Source organism: Ambystoma mexicanum, chromosome 1p (assembly GCF_040938575.1).
Source record: "Ambystoma mexicanum isolate Mex_15411 chromosome 1p, UKY_AmexF1_1, whole genome shotgun sequence".
Taxonomy (NCBI): domain Eukaryota; kingdom Metazoa; phylum Chordata; class Amphibia; order Caudata; family Ambystomatidae; genus Ambystoma; species Ambystoma mexicanum.
In genome coordinates, this window is record NC_090921.1 from 95,556,358 (window position 1) to 95,573,803 (window position 17,446).

Here is a 17,446-nt window from a genome sequence, read left to right on the forward strand (position 1 = left end):
TCCGTACCATCTACAGGGCACATGGGGGTGACCTGCTGCTGGAGCAAGGCCTGCCTCTCTGCCAGCTACATGGATTCCCATGACTTCGCTGGAGGTGAAGGATTCCGGCAGGTGTTGGCTAGCCTCCCCAGTTGAGAGAACGTGAACAAGGGCCATTGAGCCCCTGGATTGGGGCTCTCAGCATCCAGACAGCCAAGTCAGAAAGGACCCTCGATTTTCACCACTGAACCGGGATTCAAGCTTGTTTGATACAGTAGAACAAGCAGGACCCTTCGGTGGTGCCTTTCGCACCCTCCCGATCGTTAAGTCACTGTACTGCACTCACAAACCACTTCACTGTGGCACAATGCCAGCTCAGTGCGTTTTTGCCTCGGCTAGAACTTGAAACTCATAGTTGCACCTGCTGCATTGAAACCACTTTTTGAGCCACCAGCATCTTCGCTGCCGATCCACATTGACCGTTTTATCGACCATGGTGGCCTCACCGAAGCCCGGCATTTGAACACTGCATGGGACCAACAGACTAGAACTGCACATCCAGTCATCAGCATCTTCGCCATCGAATTGACATTTAAACCGATCCTGGTGGATTTCATGACCTGCACTTCTTCAAACCACAATGAACTTCAAAATCGACCCTGGCTCGACACCTGCTCCCCATCTGGAAATACACGACCACCGCATTTCTGAACAATTCGAGCACCTAAACACTTCCGAGAAACCTGGTTCAACGCCGTCGATCCACCCGTTACAGTAAAAGGTTAATATTGACTACTAACTGCCCCCCTGATCCATCTTTGGGCCCTAGAGACTGGTTAGGCCACCCTTCATCCCTTCCGCGCACAGGAACTTCCTTAAGAACACTGTGGCATTTGCAGGATAGGAAATGGCTGGAACAAAGTATACCTTACCCGAGGGTTGCCAGAGCTCTGCTCCGTGCCAAGGCACAGGGGCTGCCCCAGATAACTCCCCGATGTCCTGAAGCTGAGCTCTCACAGCTCGTGCTTTAGAAGACTCGGCGCTGGAGACTGACTGCAGAAAGTCAAATCCTCAAATTGTTTTGCAGCTGTCCAAATTGGGTTATGCCTTGCAATTTCCAGTCTTTTCATTTCTAGGGCAAGCATTGTGACCAATGTAAAGAGCAGAGTCCAACTTCCATTAATCGCTCAAAAGGGTTTCTTGCTGAATCCCTGTCAAGACAGGTTTCAAATTAAAAATTGTGGGTTATTCTTGTGTTCCCATACTGCATATGGCTTTTATGCAAATGAACAGCCTGGTGTTCTATGAAGAGCTACTGTGTTGCAAGACCTGGCCCAGGGCTATGCCCCCTCCCAACTGCCACGCTTGTCCACGGAGAGGGTTCCCCCAGTAATGTTTTCTATTTCCAGCACTGAGTGTTTGAATGGGTAAAGACGCAGGGTTGAAAGAAAGGGTTGCATCTTTCTATCTATTGCAGATTATAAGTTCTCGCTTACAGGCGTGGGTTTTTTATAGTTACTTGTACATTGGCGTGTTTGATTAAAGTATATATATTTTATAGAACCTTTATTGAACATCTCTTTATTTTGGACTGTTAATCTTCGCTATTTGGGAGTATAGCTAGCCCGCCGCCTCCATTACCACCGGAGCGGAAGGAGTTATCTCTCTTATCTGTGCCCGTTTCACCTCTGTGATTGGGCTCACTCTGGTCTTGTAGAGGTCTGCGGGTCGAGTAGGGGGTTTAGCCACTACTCATCTTTCTACTCCTGCGGGGCAGAAGTAAAGTCACAGGCAACGGTTCTGCTAGTACCACTGCCTACACAGGCCTGCCAGCAAAGAAGCCAATAGCAGAACTAAGTGCCACATAAGGGATGGACAGGAAAGGGTTACACTCTACCCAGAAGACCCCTCCAATATAAATCACTTTCCACACAGACCAAAAACCCCTTTTTCACAAAATACACCACCACTTTCCCCAAAAACAGCCGACTTCTCATCCCTATCAGGCCAGAAAGCACCTTGAGACAGCTTAGTGAGCAGTGCTTTAGAAGTTCATCCACTTCTGGGGAGATGGGACCATGAGGACAAACAGGGAGAAATGTATTCTTCAGACCTATTTTCTAGTAGTGTGTGAAAAATATTGTGTGATCCTGGGCAAATAACCATATCCCCCGAAAACTGGGAATGCCTCGAAATGGGTTAAAGGTATTATTGCGATTTAAAACGTTTGAAAGTAAAACGACCCACAAAGTGGGCGTGAAGGTATAAATCAGGCTGCTTTACGGGATTGGTTAACGGGCAGGCAGCCTAACGGGATTGGTTAATGAGAAGGCTGCCTCACGGGAGGGCTTAACGCGCAGGCTGTCTGTATCGAGTGGGGAAGCGTGAGTCGAGGGATTGTGCGGTGTGTGGGGTGCCTGAGACTGTGGGACATTTTCTGCTTAGATGTGAGAGACATGTTGAGGAGAGAGAATTGATGAGAGTTCGGATGTCTGCGCTGGGTGTGGCTGAGCTGAGTGGGAAGGCTTTGCTGGGAGGTGACGGGGTGAGAGGCAGGAGGAGGAGCAGTGTGTTGTTGGATTTTGTGAGGCAGACGGGGCGGTGGGAGGAGTTATGAGATTGTGAGGGCAATGTGTATGTATGGGGGGGTATGTGCACATCATCCTATTGGATGGGGAAGCGCTTGCGTGGATCCACCCACGCATTCAGTAATTTAGAAGAAGAACGCGCAGGCTGCCTCACGGGAGGGGTTAACGCGCAGGCTGCGTGGACCTGGTGGATTTGGTTTCTGCTGCCACTTCCAGCCGCGTGCGCAAGTGTGTGAAGAGCCGAGTGCACATTTGCGTGTTATCTGCGACTCAGGGGTTCTGAATGCCCACGGGGCGTCTTATCCTTCACAATTTAAAAAGGAGCGATAAAAGTGGCAAGATAAAATGGGTGGTAGCAGGTACCAAGACTGGAATTAAATGTGCTGGGTTACAAGGTTTGGATATATGGCGCTGAACTTTCTAGATGCGTGGCTTATTGCCAACATGTGCCAGAATGGGAAAGACCGGCTTAGTTATCGCCGGCCACTGGCCTGTGAAAGGCATCTCTTCTGCGGAGGTGCAGGTTTGTAGTTCACTGATCTGCGAAACACAGCCATTTTTTTGTGGGATCAGGGGTGCACAGGATCAGCTGCTGCCGTTCACAGCCATATCAGGCGGAAGAGCTCCGTTTTACTCTTTCAAACGGGAGTGATCAGTGGTAGGTTGGATGGGAGCAGATAGCAGCACGTGCCAGCGACTACATTACATTGTGGGGGAGGGGTTCATAACAAGCGCCATGCTGGGTGAAATGGCTACTAGCAGGTTACCTTAACATACATTGTCTTTCATTGAGTCACACCCTTCTGCATGCTGGTAATTGAAGGCTTCCATTCAGGATGTGGAAAACAAAAGCTATCGTCATACTTTTTTGCGGTACAGGTTTCTGCAATGCCATATATTGCTGCGTTACTTTTTGTTATGTGATTTGTGTACCTTTCAAGGCATCTCCATAAAACGAAGTGGTCGATGGTCTTCAATTGCCGACAGGCCTCAAATCCCAGTTTTAACATTAGACCACTGACCCTGCCTGATGCAGCCCTTTGTAAAGTGTCCTGCAAAACCATGTATAGACCACTTTACTGCTGGTCATTTGTGCCCACTGATATACCAATAGAATTGCGCATGTCTCGGGAGGATAGCTCAGTGGCAACATGCTCGCCTTGGAAGCAAGACGACACAGAGCACTGCACGTTCGAACCCTGGTTCCGTGCTTAAAAACCTCTGGGTGTTAAGTGCATTATAAGTAACCTATCATAAATAACCTATTATAACAAAAATAACCTATCATCATAACACATAGGGATTTTCACCGAACGATGGCTGCAAGGCTTGGCGTGACATGCCACACTACCAGTGTCCCAGCAGACTAGCCCTCCGTCTATTGAACTCAACCCAATTACAGTTGCCCCTTCACGATAGCGATCAAGCAGCATCTACTAACCACAGCCAACCGGCCTGCTCAGGAACTATTGCAAAGCCACTGCCCACCTGCCTGCCCAACCCCCTCTCCGGCTCTCTTGTGCCCCTTTACATAACAGAGGAGCAACACTGTAGATGGGTTTCTAGTGCCAGCTCAAATCCCGATTTTCAAAACATTGTGTCATCACACAGATATGGATGTCACCGGAGAAACATGTGACACCCTGAGGAGGACCACCAGCCCAAGACCTCCAACATCCAGCCAAGTTCACAAATGCAAGGTATCGTAGACCAAAGACTGCCCTTGGTCCGTCTAGCCGGGCTGTCCAAGCTCCAGGCCTCCAGCCCCAGATCCACGTCGGATTTTCATGATATGCAATATTCATGAGATGATAATTGTTCTTTTTTTTAAATATAATTGTTCTTTTATGAAGCGATTAATACAAGGGACAAATGAAATCCCAGGACTTGAACTGTGTTGCTATGCGTTGTATTTCTTCCAAGACAAACGCGTTGCCCCTTTGCTATCCTCCCAGCCAAACAATGATTCTAAATGCATGCACGTTTTTCCTCATGAATATTAATGAGGGATATCATGAAAGCCAATCGGGATTCCGACCCTGGAGTTGGAGTACACTGGTGCAGGCAGGGAAGTGAGTAACGTTTCCGTAAGCTCGGCCAAGAAGCACAATGCAGGAGCCGATTAAACACAGTTACTATTGTAAAAGCTGCATTCATACCAGAAGGGCTCTCCAACTGGTTCTGCATGACTTAGAAAGCGTGAACTATTTACCAGCACGCAGCTGCATTGAAACTTGCATCAGAAACCGCTGCAATACATGGCTCAAGAGCTATATCCGATGCCAACTGCCAAGATGTGCTAGCGGCGCGGTCAGACTTGCCGCGTATGTGTTCAGCACGAGCACAGCACGCAAGTCAGGGCGTGGCTGGAAGAGGCAGCTATGCGCTAATGGCAGAAAAGACCAAGACCGTGGCTCGCCAATCGCAGGACACTCAAAAGGGGGAGTGCAGATAGGGGCCATGCCGATTAACATGTTCGGTGTGTTCAGATCTCCTCGGCATACCTGCCTAACCTCCAGAATTTTTCGGCAGACTCTGGAATTTTAGGCATTTCTCCGGGTCTCCGGAAAAGACCCTGCAATCTCAGGAATTTTGTCGTTCTTTCCGGGTCCCGTTATATTAGCCAACTCGGGTGAAGAAGTGGGTGGGAACCGGAAATGGCGCAAAATGTTCATGCCTACTGCTATATGAGGCCGCTGCTGGTGGCCAGCATTCACTGACTTTTTCTTTCCTTTGCCTCAATGGGACCACCGACCGCCGTAATAATACTGCTTTCAATCTATGTCATTGGATTGAAAGCAGTATTATTTCGGCGGCGCCGCCTTCATTTTGCTTACTATAGCACTGAAAATCATTCATTCAATGCTATAGTGAGCCTCTAACGTGGACTAAAAGTATAATACTAGCAATACACACCAGGGAGATCACAAAATGTCTGGTTACTGTATATTATTAGCCATGCTAGATGCACCAGCTAAAGTATTTGACATAAGGGGCGGAGCCATGTGCAAATGGGCGGAGTCTCATGTGGCTGTGGGCGGGGCATACATCTCAGGAATTTTGATTTTCAAATGTAGGCAGGTATGCTTGGTCCAATCCTCTTCCATCATGGGGGAGTTAAACCGCATATCACCACGAATGAAAAATGGACTTGCACCAAGTGCTTTGTGGCTTACACAAATTAGAAAAACATGATGCTGCTAGATTATTCAACATCATAAAGGATGTGATGTTTAGGTTTAATTTTGATAGCGATAATATTGCGGCGTCCAACAATTTCATGGATCAGCAGATGTCTGGGGGGGGGTCTGATTGGGCGGGAGGGGAAAACGCAAAGAGCCTGAAGCATCATTGGCCGCACAAGTTCCAGTGTCCGGAAGATCTACATCCAGGGACGCCACCAACACGAACAGCATTCGCGAGACAAAGGGTTGAGTAAATTAAAAAATGCCCAAGTGAGCCAATGCTCAGAGTCCATTTTGCCCAACACCATGAGCACTTGGGGAGCACACAGGATCATCTCGCAGCAGCAACCATGGAGGACTAGCGTAGTGCTTAGAAGAACAGGACACACGGGGGCGATTCCGGCGCAAAAGCTGGCGGATCCTTCCATGACTTGCTTGGCTTCTGTGCGTCGTTTGCACTAGATAAACCGTTTAGGGTGGTGGGTATTCGAAACACTTGAATGCAGTCCAGGACAGTGCAAGGGGAACACAGCACCCATTATTGCCACTCAAAGGTGCAGGCAACAGTTTGGGAGAACTCGGCCGATAAAGCAGAGACACTAGGATCAGGAACCAGAGGGTTCCCATCAGCAGAGGCCAAAAGGAGCAGAACATTAAAAGCGAAAAGGGAAAAGTTCATTGTTGTTATTGTGAATAAGATATGTGGTCAATGTTTTATAATCAAACTAAATGCTCAATTAAAAAAAATAGTTGACACCAATTTTCTTTTCACAGATGACACCAATTTTCTTTTCACAGATCCAGACAGCAGCTGGTGCGATTTCAGTGGAGGAGGAGGCTCATTCACCTCGATCTAGCCGTAAAGTGTGTGTGGAAGTAAGCTTTTAGTTTGTCGTGCGTCTTTTGAGCAGCAGGAGATCGTGTTGTGTTTGCGTAAGGTGGTGGGGATTCCGGTGGGGTGTTCTGTTCCGCCTGTTCGTGTGGTTAGTGGTAAGGGGGTGGTCTATGGTGTTCCGGCTAATACTGATTTGGACTTTTTGATGTCTGAGCTTAAGGGTGTTGGTGTGGTTGGGGTACGTAGGTTGGGTCCTAGGAATGGGGGTGGGGTTGTAGTTTTGACTACTGTTTTGGTGTTGTTTCAATCTGCGGAGGTGCCCCGGTTTTTGTGGATTGGATTTGAGAGGTTCCAGGTGGCAAAATATGTGCCCCTCCTTTGCGTTGTTTTCGGTGTCAGAAGTTTGGTCATGGGGCCGGTGTTTGTAAGGGGGGGAAGCAGCGCGAAGTGTGGTGGTAGACACGATATCAAGGAGTGTTTAAGTGAGACCTGTACCTGTATGTAGGAACTGTGGTTGGGATCACTGTGTTATGTTCAAGGGGTGTCCTGTGTCTGTTTGAGAGGTTCAAGTACAGTCCGTGAGAGTGTCTCACAATTTGTCTTATGCAGAGGCTATTGCGCGGTTGCCAGCTGCTGGTGTGGATCGGGTTGAGAAGGTTTGCCTAACTGGGGATGGGCTCTTGCGCCCTTTGGTTGTTCCTGTGGATGGTGTTGTGCAGCCATCGGTGGTGGGTGATTTATTGGTGTTGACGAAGGAGACGTTTTTGTTGTTCATGATTGAAGTTATTAATTGTTCTTTTCAAACGCAGAGCAAGAAAATGATGATTATAGTTAGGGCGGCTGAGAAGTTTTTGGGTATCGTTGGCTTTACGAGGGAGTATTTGAATGAGGTGTTGGCTAAGGGGAATGTCTGAGGTGTGGTGGCTGTATTTTGGTAGTGTTGCTTTGCTGTAGTGGTAGGTCTGTAGCGGCATTTGTGGGAAGTTTTGGCGAACATCATCTATTTGGATGGAAATCGCCGGCTCCTGGGAGTCACCCCAAGAAGAAGAAGGGTCATGTGATGTAATTTCCGCGACCGCTGGCATTTTGGTGAAATTACATGCTTGGACTATGTGAAAGTGCACATCAGGATTCTTCAGTAGTGTGTGCATAGTAAGAAATGATATGATATGATAAGTTATTTGTAACGCGCCTATACACAAGTGTTTCAAGGCGCGACGAGGCAGGGAGGGAGGGAAACAAGGGGAAGACAGACAAACGATCCTACTAGGCCAGGTGTCATTCACATCGTGCAAGTGCAGAGGAAGGGGAAAAGGAGAAAGTGCAGGGGGAGGAGGTGGGGGGGAAAGTGCAGTACAAGGTAAGTAGCGTAAATAAATAATAAATAATAAATAAAAAGGGCCAGCTGGTGGCAAGTGCGAGGTAAGTGCAGAGCTGGGAAGGGGGCTGTAGGGATACAGTGACAGTCCCGCAGTGCAGGGGGAGCCAGGGAGGCAGTGCAAGTGGAGAGTGGCTGGGCCCTGGACCGAGGTCGCTGAGAGTGGCCCAGATGCAGGTATAGTGCAGAATTCAGTGGGGAGTTAAGCAGGTTTAGCAGGGGAGAGGGAGAGAGAAGGCAGAAGCGAAGAGGAAGGTTTTGAGGTGCTTCTGGAACCGGAGATGGTTCTCCTCAAGTTTCAGGGAGGCAGGAAGGCTGTTCCAGAGGGAGGCCCCTGCTGCGGAGAGAGATCTGCCCCCAGCTCGTTGCTTCGAGAAGCGGCTGACCATGAGGGAGTTGGAGACGGATGAGCGAAGGGCTCGTGAAGGAAGATATTTAGGAAGAGAGAGTTGAAGGTATTTAGGCCCCAGAAGGCCTTGTGGACAATGCAGAGGGTTTTGAACTTAATCCTCGCAGCCACTGGGAGCCAGTGAAGAGATTTCAGTCCTGGAGAGATACGGTCCCTGGGCTTGAGGCCAAGGACAAGTCTCGCAGTTCTGTTCTGGATAAGTTGCAGAGGGCGGAGAGTGGAGGCAGGCAGATTAAGATAGAGGCTGTTACAGTAGTCCAGCCTTGAGAGAACCAGGGCTCGGGAGACAGTGAGCTTCTGGGGGAAGGAGAGGAAGGGAAGAATACCTCTGAGGAGGTGCAGCTGGTAGTGTGACTTCTTAGAGACGTCAGATATATGAGGAGAGAAGGAGAGTGTGGAGTCGAAGATGACCCCGAGGTTTTTAGCCTTGCAGGTAGGGGCAGGAAGGGGGCCAAGGGAGGCCGGCCAGAGAGCTGCAGGGAAGGAGGGAGTGGGTGTGCCGATGAGTAGAATCTCAGTCTTACTGGCGTTAAGGCAGAGGTCGTTGGCGGCACACCATTCCTGGATAGCAGACAGACAGTCGGAGATGAGGGAAGGAGAGGAGGAGGCCGAGGGTAGCCTGAAAATGAGCTGGGTATCGTCCGCATAGCACTGGAAGTAGGGGCAGAGAGTGGCGATGCGGTGGGCAAGGAGTGCCAGATACTGGTTGAAAAGCCAGGGAGAGAGGTTGGATCCCTGGGGGACACCACAGGTGGAGAAAAAGATGTCAGAGAGGAAGGAGCCCATTTGGACCTGGGAGGGTCGACCGGAAAGGAAAGAGGTCAGCCATGCCAGAGCCTGACCAGTGATACCCAGGTTATCACGGAGACGGTTGAGCAGGATGACATGGTTGACAGTGTCAAAGGCAGAGGAGAGATCGAGCAGAATGAGAACACACGGAGTGTTGGAATCGAGGTTCAGGAGCAGGTCCTCACGGATGTTCAGGAGAGCAGTTTCCGTGCTTCTGGCCGCTCTGAAGCCGGATTGATGGTCATGAAGATTACCAACAGATTCAACATGGAGGTTAAGCTGGGAGATGGCCAGTTTCTCCAGGAGCTTGCCCAGGAAGGGAGTAATGGAGATTGGGCGATAGTTGGCCGGGCAGGGGGGGTCGGAAGACGGTTTCTTGAGGAGGGGGTGCACAAGGGAGTGCTTGAGGGGGGATGGGAAGACTCCAGAGGCGAATGAGTGGTTGCAAAAGTCAGCCAGGGCAGGAGCCAGGGAGTCGATGTGGTCCTTGATGGTTTTGGAGGAACAGGGGTGAACCTGTTTAGACGAGGCTTTCATAGATCGGACTTGTCTGGAAACCTCATCAGCAGAAAAAGGTCGAAAAGCAGAGAAGGAGGGCGGAGGGGCAGCTGCAAGAGAGCAAGAGGAAGAGCCGGGAAGAGAGGGAGGGAGGAGAGAGGAGGAGAGCGAGGACAGGATGTCCTGAGTTTTTGAGATGAAGTGCGAGGCCAGTGCAGTGCAGAGGGCCTGGGAGGGGACAGGAGAGGTAGAGACTGCAGCAGGGTTGGCCAGCTCCTTGCAAATTTTAAAGAGTTCGGCCGTGTTGTTAGAAGCCTCAGAGATGCGGGCTTGGATAAGGGCTCTCTTCTTGGTGAGGACGGAGAGCCAGTATTGCCTTTGGAGCAGGCGGCAGGCCAGTTTGTCAGAGGATGAACATGAAGCACGCCATTTCCTCTCTGCCACCCTGCTCTTGCGTTTTAGGGTGACAAGATCAGAGTCATACCAGGAGTTACATTTGGCTTTGGGCTTCAGGCGGATTCTCATGACGGGGGCAAGGATATCGAGAGTATCAGATATAGAGGAATAGAGCATGGAGAGGGCTGTGTCAGGGTGGGAGTCAGCCGAGGGTGCCTGCCCCATATTGAAAATCGAAACGGGGGGTGGAAACGTTTAGTGTCTCCCACTGGCTTAGCCCCTCCTCCAGCAGAGTCCAATCAGGTGTGGAATTCAGAGGGAGGGGAGGGGTTGCAGCCACCCTCTTTCAGCAGGCCCACTATTCTTCTGGTGCAGGACGAACGCTGGTACTATACCAGTAGTGTCGCCCACACCTTATAAAGGTGTAGGCGGGGGCGGGCCCTGCTACAGCAAATGTGGGCAGCCCCTCCCTCAGAACCCATCAGGATGCAAGGGCGGAGCCATACACCAATACCTGGGGGTTTACCGGGGTTCTGAGTTTTGCCACCCAGCAGTCATCTGTACATGAAGATGCAAAACAAACTGCCGAGTACGAAAAATTCGCAACCCAACCACCAAAAATGCTAAGAATGCCCACAGCCCACCTTTCTCACCCAACGTCACTAGAGAGAGGAAGGAGGTGACGAAACAGCTTGAAGGAACCCTCACAAGTTGCATTCTGGAGCCCCCGCTTCTAAAAGTCATTTGTGTACAATATGTATAGTTAGTGGACATTATGAACGCAAGACTGCAAGAACCAGAATGCAATGTTATGTGAGCCTAAAAGCCAGGACTGACCAATAATTTCACTTGAGAAGGGACAACTAAAGATTGCTCTGCCTTGTAAGAGCGTTTCAAATATAAAGAGTCCAGAAACGCCTGGGTTATAAAGTAACCTGCTTTTAGTCATTGTTTGACACAGGTATCATGTCGCTATAAATATTGTTAAAGACATTTTCACATTCACACGTTTGTGTGTCATGGGCCAGTAAATAGATCCAAAATCCAAACTGGACTTATGCATATGACTCAATTTCGTTCATAATTACCAGTCATCAACACTTTATAAAAAGCTGCAGCTGCTCAGAGAATAGGGATCTCATTTAAAGCTGATGGAAGTGGGCACCCCACCTCTCATATTATAAAAGCACTGCTTCAAATAGAGACTCTGCATGAAAGACACAGTCATTGGTTTTAGGGTGAGAAACGTGAGGAGCGCGCTGGAAACACCAGAACACTATACTTTTGTCTAGCCCCCTCATCCATCCCTGATCGGTTGGGTATGCAAATGTGGCCAGCCTCCAGATGTTTTTGAATACAACTACCATGATCCCTTCACCATGGACTAAGATGGCCAGAGCTGATGGGAGTTGTAGTCCGAGCCATCTAACAAGCAAGCCAAAGGTCGCAGAGACTACGAAAGCAACACTAATACCAGAGATCAGCAAATGTCATCAGCCATCCCCTTTCATTCCACCACAAGGGTGTGGTTTACTTTTCCGACCGCGAGATATATTGCAATCTGCCAGGGTGTGAAAGCCCTAGCTTCATCATTTTTATTAAAATAAAATGTGGGTATTTCGGTTTGGAAAGGGAGGCCTGCTAATCAGACCCATCTTTCATAAATACTGCATGCTGAAAGTACAGTGCACACATGTGTCTTTGCTGAGATAGTCTATGGATTCCCCAGCACTGCAGCGGCACAGAGCAGTTTTAAAGATCACATGTACATTCCTGACAGCTGCTAGAACACAGAGTTCCTGAAGGCCGAGGTGGCGTTTTAATCATCAGAACTAATGCCATGCTTTTGTCAGTTTGGTGGCACATAAATCTTTAAATAGAAGCTAGGCCTTGTTACGGCATGGTGACTACTAAGAGCACACAGTTATATAGCCACAACAATTTAATATCACAGCAGCGTCAGCTCTGTGAGCATGGCCCAGTTATGACAGGACTGATTTATATTGACGCGTGGGCAGACAATCGCCATAGCTACAGCGTGGAACAATGGCCAGGGTGCTGCACCTTTGATCCCAAGAGGAAGGCCAACAACATCCTCCCAGAGGGCACGGCCCACCACCATGCGGTCTCTTGCAGCATTAACATAATAAATGCCCTCTCACACCAAGGTGCGGACTACTGGAGTCCCTTTGAAGCCATGAAGTCAGCAGGCATGGGAAGAGGGCAGATTTTGGCAGGGTGTGCCTGGGTGTGTTGTCAGAAGGCAAAAGGTATTTGTTACAAGACCCTGGACTGGACCAAACCCCAGTGATATGTTGCCTTCATCAGAAGAAGAAATCCTCTCCGCCTTGGATTCATTCATGGGCTCTCATTAGAAGAAGGATTCACTGGACCTCTGTTGGGCACGCCGCCAATCCCAAAGCCCTTTGCCAGGCATCCAAGGGAGAGGCGAGCTCTGTCCCCTTACCATTCCCGGGGACCCGCTGTGTACAAAAGCTTTTCTTTCTGCAAGCTGCACTGGAACCAGGCTTCTCACTGGATGGGGGGCTCTATAGCTGTCAGCCAAACACCCTGGAGTGGCACCGCCGAACGAAAGGACCCTGAAGTGGCCCTCCTGCTCTGAGCCCCAATTCACACCCTGAAATGCTTGTGAGCTACTCAGACATCTCCTGCATGTCCCAAGTATGTTTGTGCCATGTACCGTCACTTCTCATATTGTACCGCGTGTCGGAGCCAGTCGACCAGGCCAGGAAGTTCCTAGAAGCCCGGCTAAATGCGGTAGAGCCACCAAAGACAATAAACTGAAGAAGAGGCCCTGCCCACTTTTGGGGGCTATAGTGACTTAAGACCTTTTTTCTTCAAAGACAGATCCTTGAAAAAGGACACTGTTGCCAATCTATTGCTAGGATCTCCCCCCCATCCCACCCTGGGCATCTACACAGTGCGCCCCTTCACATAAGTCTGCATTCTCTGGGTTTCTTCTACAGGGTTATGTTGTTTTCCAATTAGATTGAATTTTTTTTTATTTTTTATTAAAAAGTCATTTTATAGAACCTTGATTGGACATTTTTATTTTGGATCCTTTGTACTGTTGCTGCTGTTATCAGCACATGCAGTGCTCCGGATACGATTTGGAAGTAGGAGTATTTTACTTCCTATTTAGGGAGTAAAAATAAGTCCAATTCCTGATGTGAGCATTTTATAAGAGTAAAAATCTATTTGAACTAAAAACAGAAATGTTTATGTTATTTATTTCCCTGCACCTAGTTATTCATGCATGTTTACTTCTTTCCATCAGGTGGTTAAAATTGGAGTTTCTGCCTGTGGTACTATGTGCACTACGGTCCAGACGTATCCATGGAGCTGTGAGGGTGAAGGCAGGGGGCGCAAGTTTCTACATGTATTTCTTTTTTGGGAGTAAACATTTGTCAGGGCCTGTGGGAGCCCCATTTCCAAATGATTTGGCCCCGCTTGCCTACAGTGATGGGGGTGGATACCGCCTGTGGCACTGTAAGAACGCATACAAAGGACTGCCCTTTAATCTAACGGGGCAAGCAGCTAGAGGGGACCTGAAACACTAAAATGCCACTGAAAAGTTAGTAATTTCCCTGCCAGCAAGGTGCTAATGCAAATCAAACCAGAGTAAAAGGCACAGAGTTTGTATCCTGCTGCAGAGCGCACATTTAAAGTCTTCAATTACGGTGACAGCAGCCAGCAAAGGGCAGCCTGTAACATGCACACAAGGCAAAGTGCACATTTAATGTCATGAAAGTAAGAACTATGTTGCTGTGGAGTAGCCTAAATAGGGACAGCTGCCTGGGCACTCCCCCTTCCCTTAAGCTCTTGAATACATACTCAGAACAACAAAAAAAGAAATCACAACATTGTGGGACTGTTACTGATATGTTCCAATTTTAATTTTGCACCTGTCCAGCAAAAGATATGCAGAAGCCCAATGTGCACGATACGGATTGACATGATCAGCAGCGACATCACAGTAAGTAGCACCACAACCAGTGGCATCAGTTTTCAGCACTCTCGGGCACCATTGGTAAAGCTATTAAAAGTGTTCACGTGTAAGCCAAGAGAATAATGTGCTGTGCAATATATAAATATTCACTATTATTAATATGCAACAACTCAATAGTTCAGTAAACCATGAGGGTTTTTCTCGATAACATATATTGCAAACTAAATCACTTCTAGCTAAACAACTGGGTACAGTGAGATTAAATGACTTGCACAGGATCACACATTTCGTCAAAGCGGTGACATCAGTATTTGGACCCAGGCTGTGATTCAATTTTTATTTGTAATGCGCAGATCCTCTGCGGGCATCAGGGCGCAACAAGACGACACCACTAATATTGAGACATACATGGGCACGAGACAACTGGCATGGCTAGAGTGACAGAGAATAACTTAATACAGAGCAAAGCAGAGAATTTACTTAAAGAGGTAAGTTTTCCGTTTTTTCTGAAAGTGAAAAGGTTAGATTCTAATCTTGGTTTTAGGGGTACATTATTCCATTTGGCTGCTGCAGACATAGGAAAGGATTTGCCCAAGCCATTAGATCTCTTTTAAGGAGCCACAACAATGTGGCCCATTGTTTCAGATATTAATGTGCAGCATGGGACATATCGGGTGATTTGAGACACGCAGACCATATGAGTAGGAAGGGAGGACAGGTGGGGCTGTGAGGGAGGCTAGTGGAGGTTTGGGGCCAGATGTGAAAGGGACCTTGAATGTCAGACGTGCCCAGATCAGGAAAGAGGCGCAGGGGTGCTCGCACAGCCCATCTGGGAAGATTACGCAAGCCCAGCGCCACAATTCAGGATAGAGATGCCGACTAACCAATTCCACTAACAATTTCCCCCTCTGCATACACCTCTCAAACTCCAAACCAAACACAACCACAAACCTACAGCACGACAAACCACACAAACTTCACTACATTGCAACGACAAAACAAAAAACACACAGATACGCACAACAGTACACGACGACTACCGGCCGCAAACGCCCCAGGCCCAGCCAACAGACCCACTGGGCTGAGGCCGCCACCAGCACATCACTGCTCTCTTGCACTTTTCCAGCTTTCTCCCACAAACTCACCCCCCCCCCCTTCCTCTTTCAGAGCCGCCAGAGCGCCAGGGGACCACTCCGGTGGTGATAGTGTGCGGTACAAACGTCCTTTAACATTAACATGCTTTCCCGTGGAGACATTTCTGGACTCGGGTCACGGCTTTGAGTTGTACCCTGTCTTCCACCTTCAGCCAGTACAGCTCCCTTCTGGCACTGGTAATGGGACCCGTCTTAGAGTTCTGTTTGATGATTCTAACAGTGTTTTGGATATGCTGATATTTTGCAATGCACTGTTTGTTCGAACTCAGCATTAGTGCGTTCTCCTAATCCCGACGCAAGAGTATAATTGCTCTGGCTAGAATAGCACAGTTCTCCTCGCTTAGGTAGGGTTTGATTACTCTTAAAAGCCTGAAGTAGCAAGGGCAAAGCAACTCTTACTCACACACAAGGCCTGAGCTGCAGCACTCATTGAGGCTTCCAGCATCATTCACAGAGTCTTTACCCTACACACTACCTGTATTGGGAGGTCCTTGATAAGGAAGGACTCCTATTGGGATGTTAGTTTGGCTTGAGCTTGGTAGGAACCAAATATCATCAGCTCAGTTTTATTGCCATTGAGGCAGAGCCAATTGTGGCCCATCCATGATTCAATGTTAAGCACTTGACTACTCATCTTCCCAGTGATAGGTCACAAATATTCTTTAAGGTTTGGTTTCTTAACACCAAATGATTTGTTTTTCTATCAATGCCTTGAAAAGTGCACATCACATAAAATCACATAACAAACCAAACTGACATTATATATATTGTTATAGAAATAGGTCAAAGACATGTATAACTTTATTTTCGACACCCCGAAAGCACGATTGCAGTAGCAGCATTATACTCCCTGCCCCCCACCCCCATGTATTATCACCCACCAATTGCACCTTCTAAGGGTCAACATTCCTTACCCTGGCACCCCTGTGTCTGGGGCATCAACCTCCGATTGGTTTAGTGAAATGAGGTTGACACACATGTGAAACTGGGCGCGCTAAGGGAGCAGTGGGAAAGGCAATGTGCTTCCTGGCACTTTTAGCTGCCACACGAAAGTGTGAGCTGGGAAGACTTTGGACAGCTGATGCTGCTTCAGAAGAGCAAAATCTAGCCTTATTCCTGCCCCGAGCTGGCTGTGTGCGAGACATGGGACAAGGCCCATGAAATTGGGACAGTTCTGCAAAACGCGGGATGGATGATCATCCTACAGACACACCCAGCCCTGTACCCCAACCTTATGTTTACCCTGGACTTGTTTTGCTGCCAACTTAGTATATAACAGTCTGTGGGGTAAGGCCACCTGGGACATGCACACAATGGTGCTGCTTGCTGGGACTTATCCCATGATACAACCTGCTGTAATGTCCCTCCCAATTGCCTTGAACCTTATTTCCAACATTAGCCTCAGGCGAGATCATTCAATATTACCACCATTGACAGCACAACCTGGCAAGGAGGCCGAGCCGTCTCTACCTAGAGTCGGAGCCCAAAACATTGAAAACTGTAAACAAAAAAAAAAAACAAAAAAACACAACTTTAATAAAGAAAGCATTTGTCTCTAAAGTTCATCATTGTGCAATACGACCCACTCCAGGCTCTGCCTCCATGACCCACCCACTGGAACCGTAGCCTTAAATCTACTGCTGCACCTCCCTGAGACCCCTCACCCAAGGAGGGTGGGGCTGCAACGAGGAGGTGTGACCTACATTATGGGCGTGGCCTTGAGTGTACAGGACAATAAAAAAAAGAAAAGTTGGGCTACTTTTTTCTGTAATTGTCTCATGCTGGGGGGGAGGGTCACAGCAAGCCAGTGTCGAATTGCACTGGGCTATTTAATTGGTAGTTAATTATTTTCTGTGTCATTCAATAGATGGAATCCAGCACCTACAAAATAGCACAATGTGATATGACACTGCCTTGCCATCAGCAGGGCGTGGGTTTGAATCCACAGCACGGGACAACAACAAATGTTTTTTTTTTTAATTGTCCCATGCTAGGGATCCGAACCCAAGCTCAACCACTGACAAACCAGTGTTGCAGCACGCTGTGCTGTTTCATAGGTGCACACATTCTTTTGCTTTCTACAATAGACTGCTGGACACATAAAGCCCGTTATGGGCTTGATGTGTCAAGCAGTCTATGAATGAAACAGACACAATCCACAACCTAATAGCACAGGGTAGAGTGATACTGAATCCCATGCACAGAGCTCAGCCCTGGCTAGCCCCGGCCCATTTAAATCCCAGACAGTCGGGTATTGCTGACGCT

General features: G+C 48.4%; 1 protein-coding gene across 3 annotated transcripts in view; it reads right to left on the reverse strand.

Moving 5' to 3' along the window:
• The window catches only part of PLD2 (phospholipase D2), a 730,967-nt gene that overhangs the window by 712,211 nt on the left and 1,310 nt on the right, over nt 1-17,446 (reverse strand). The window lies entirely within an intron of this gene.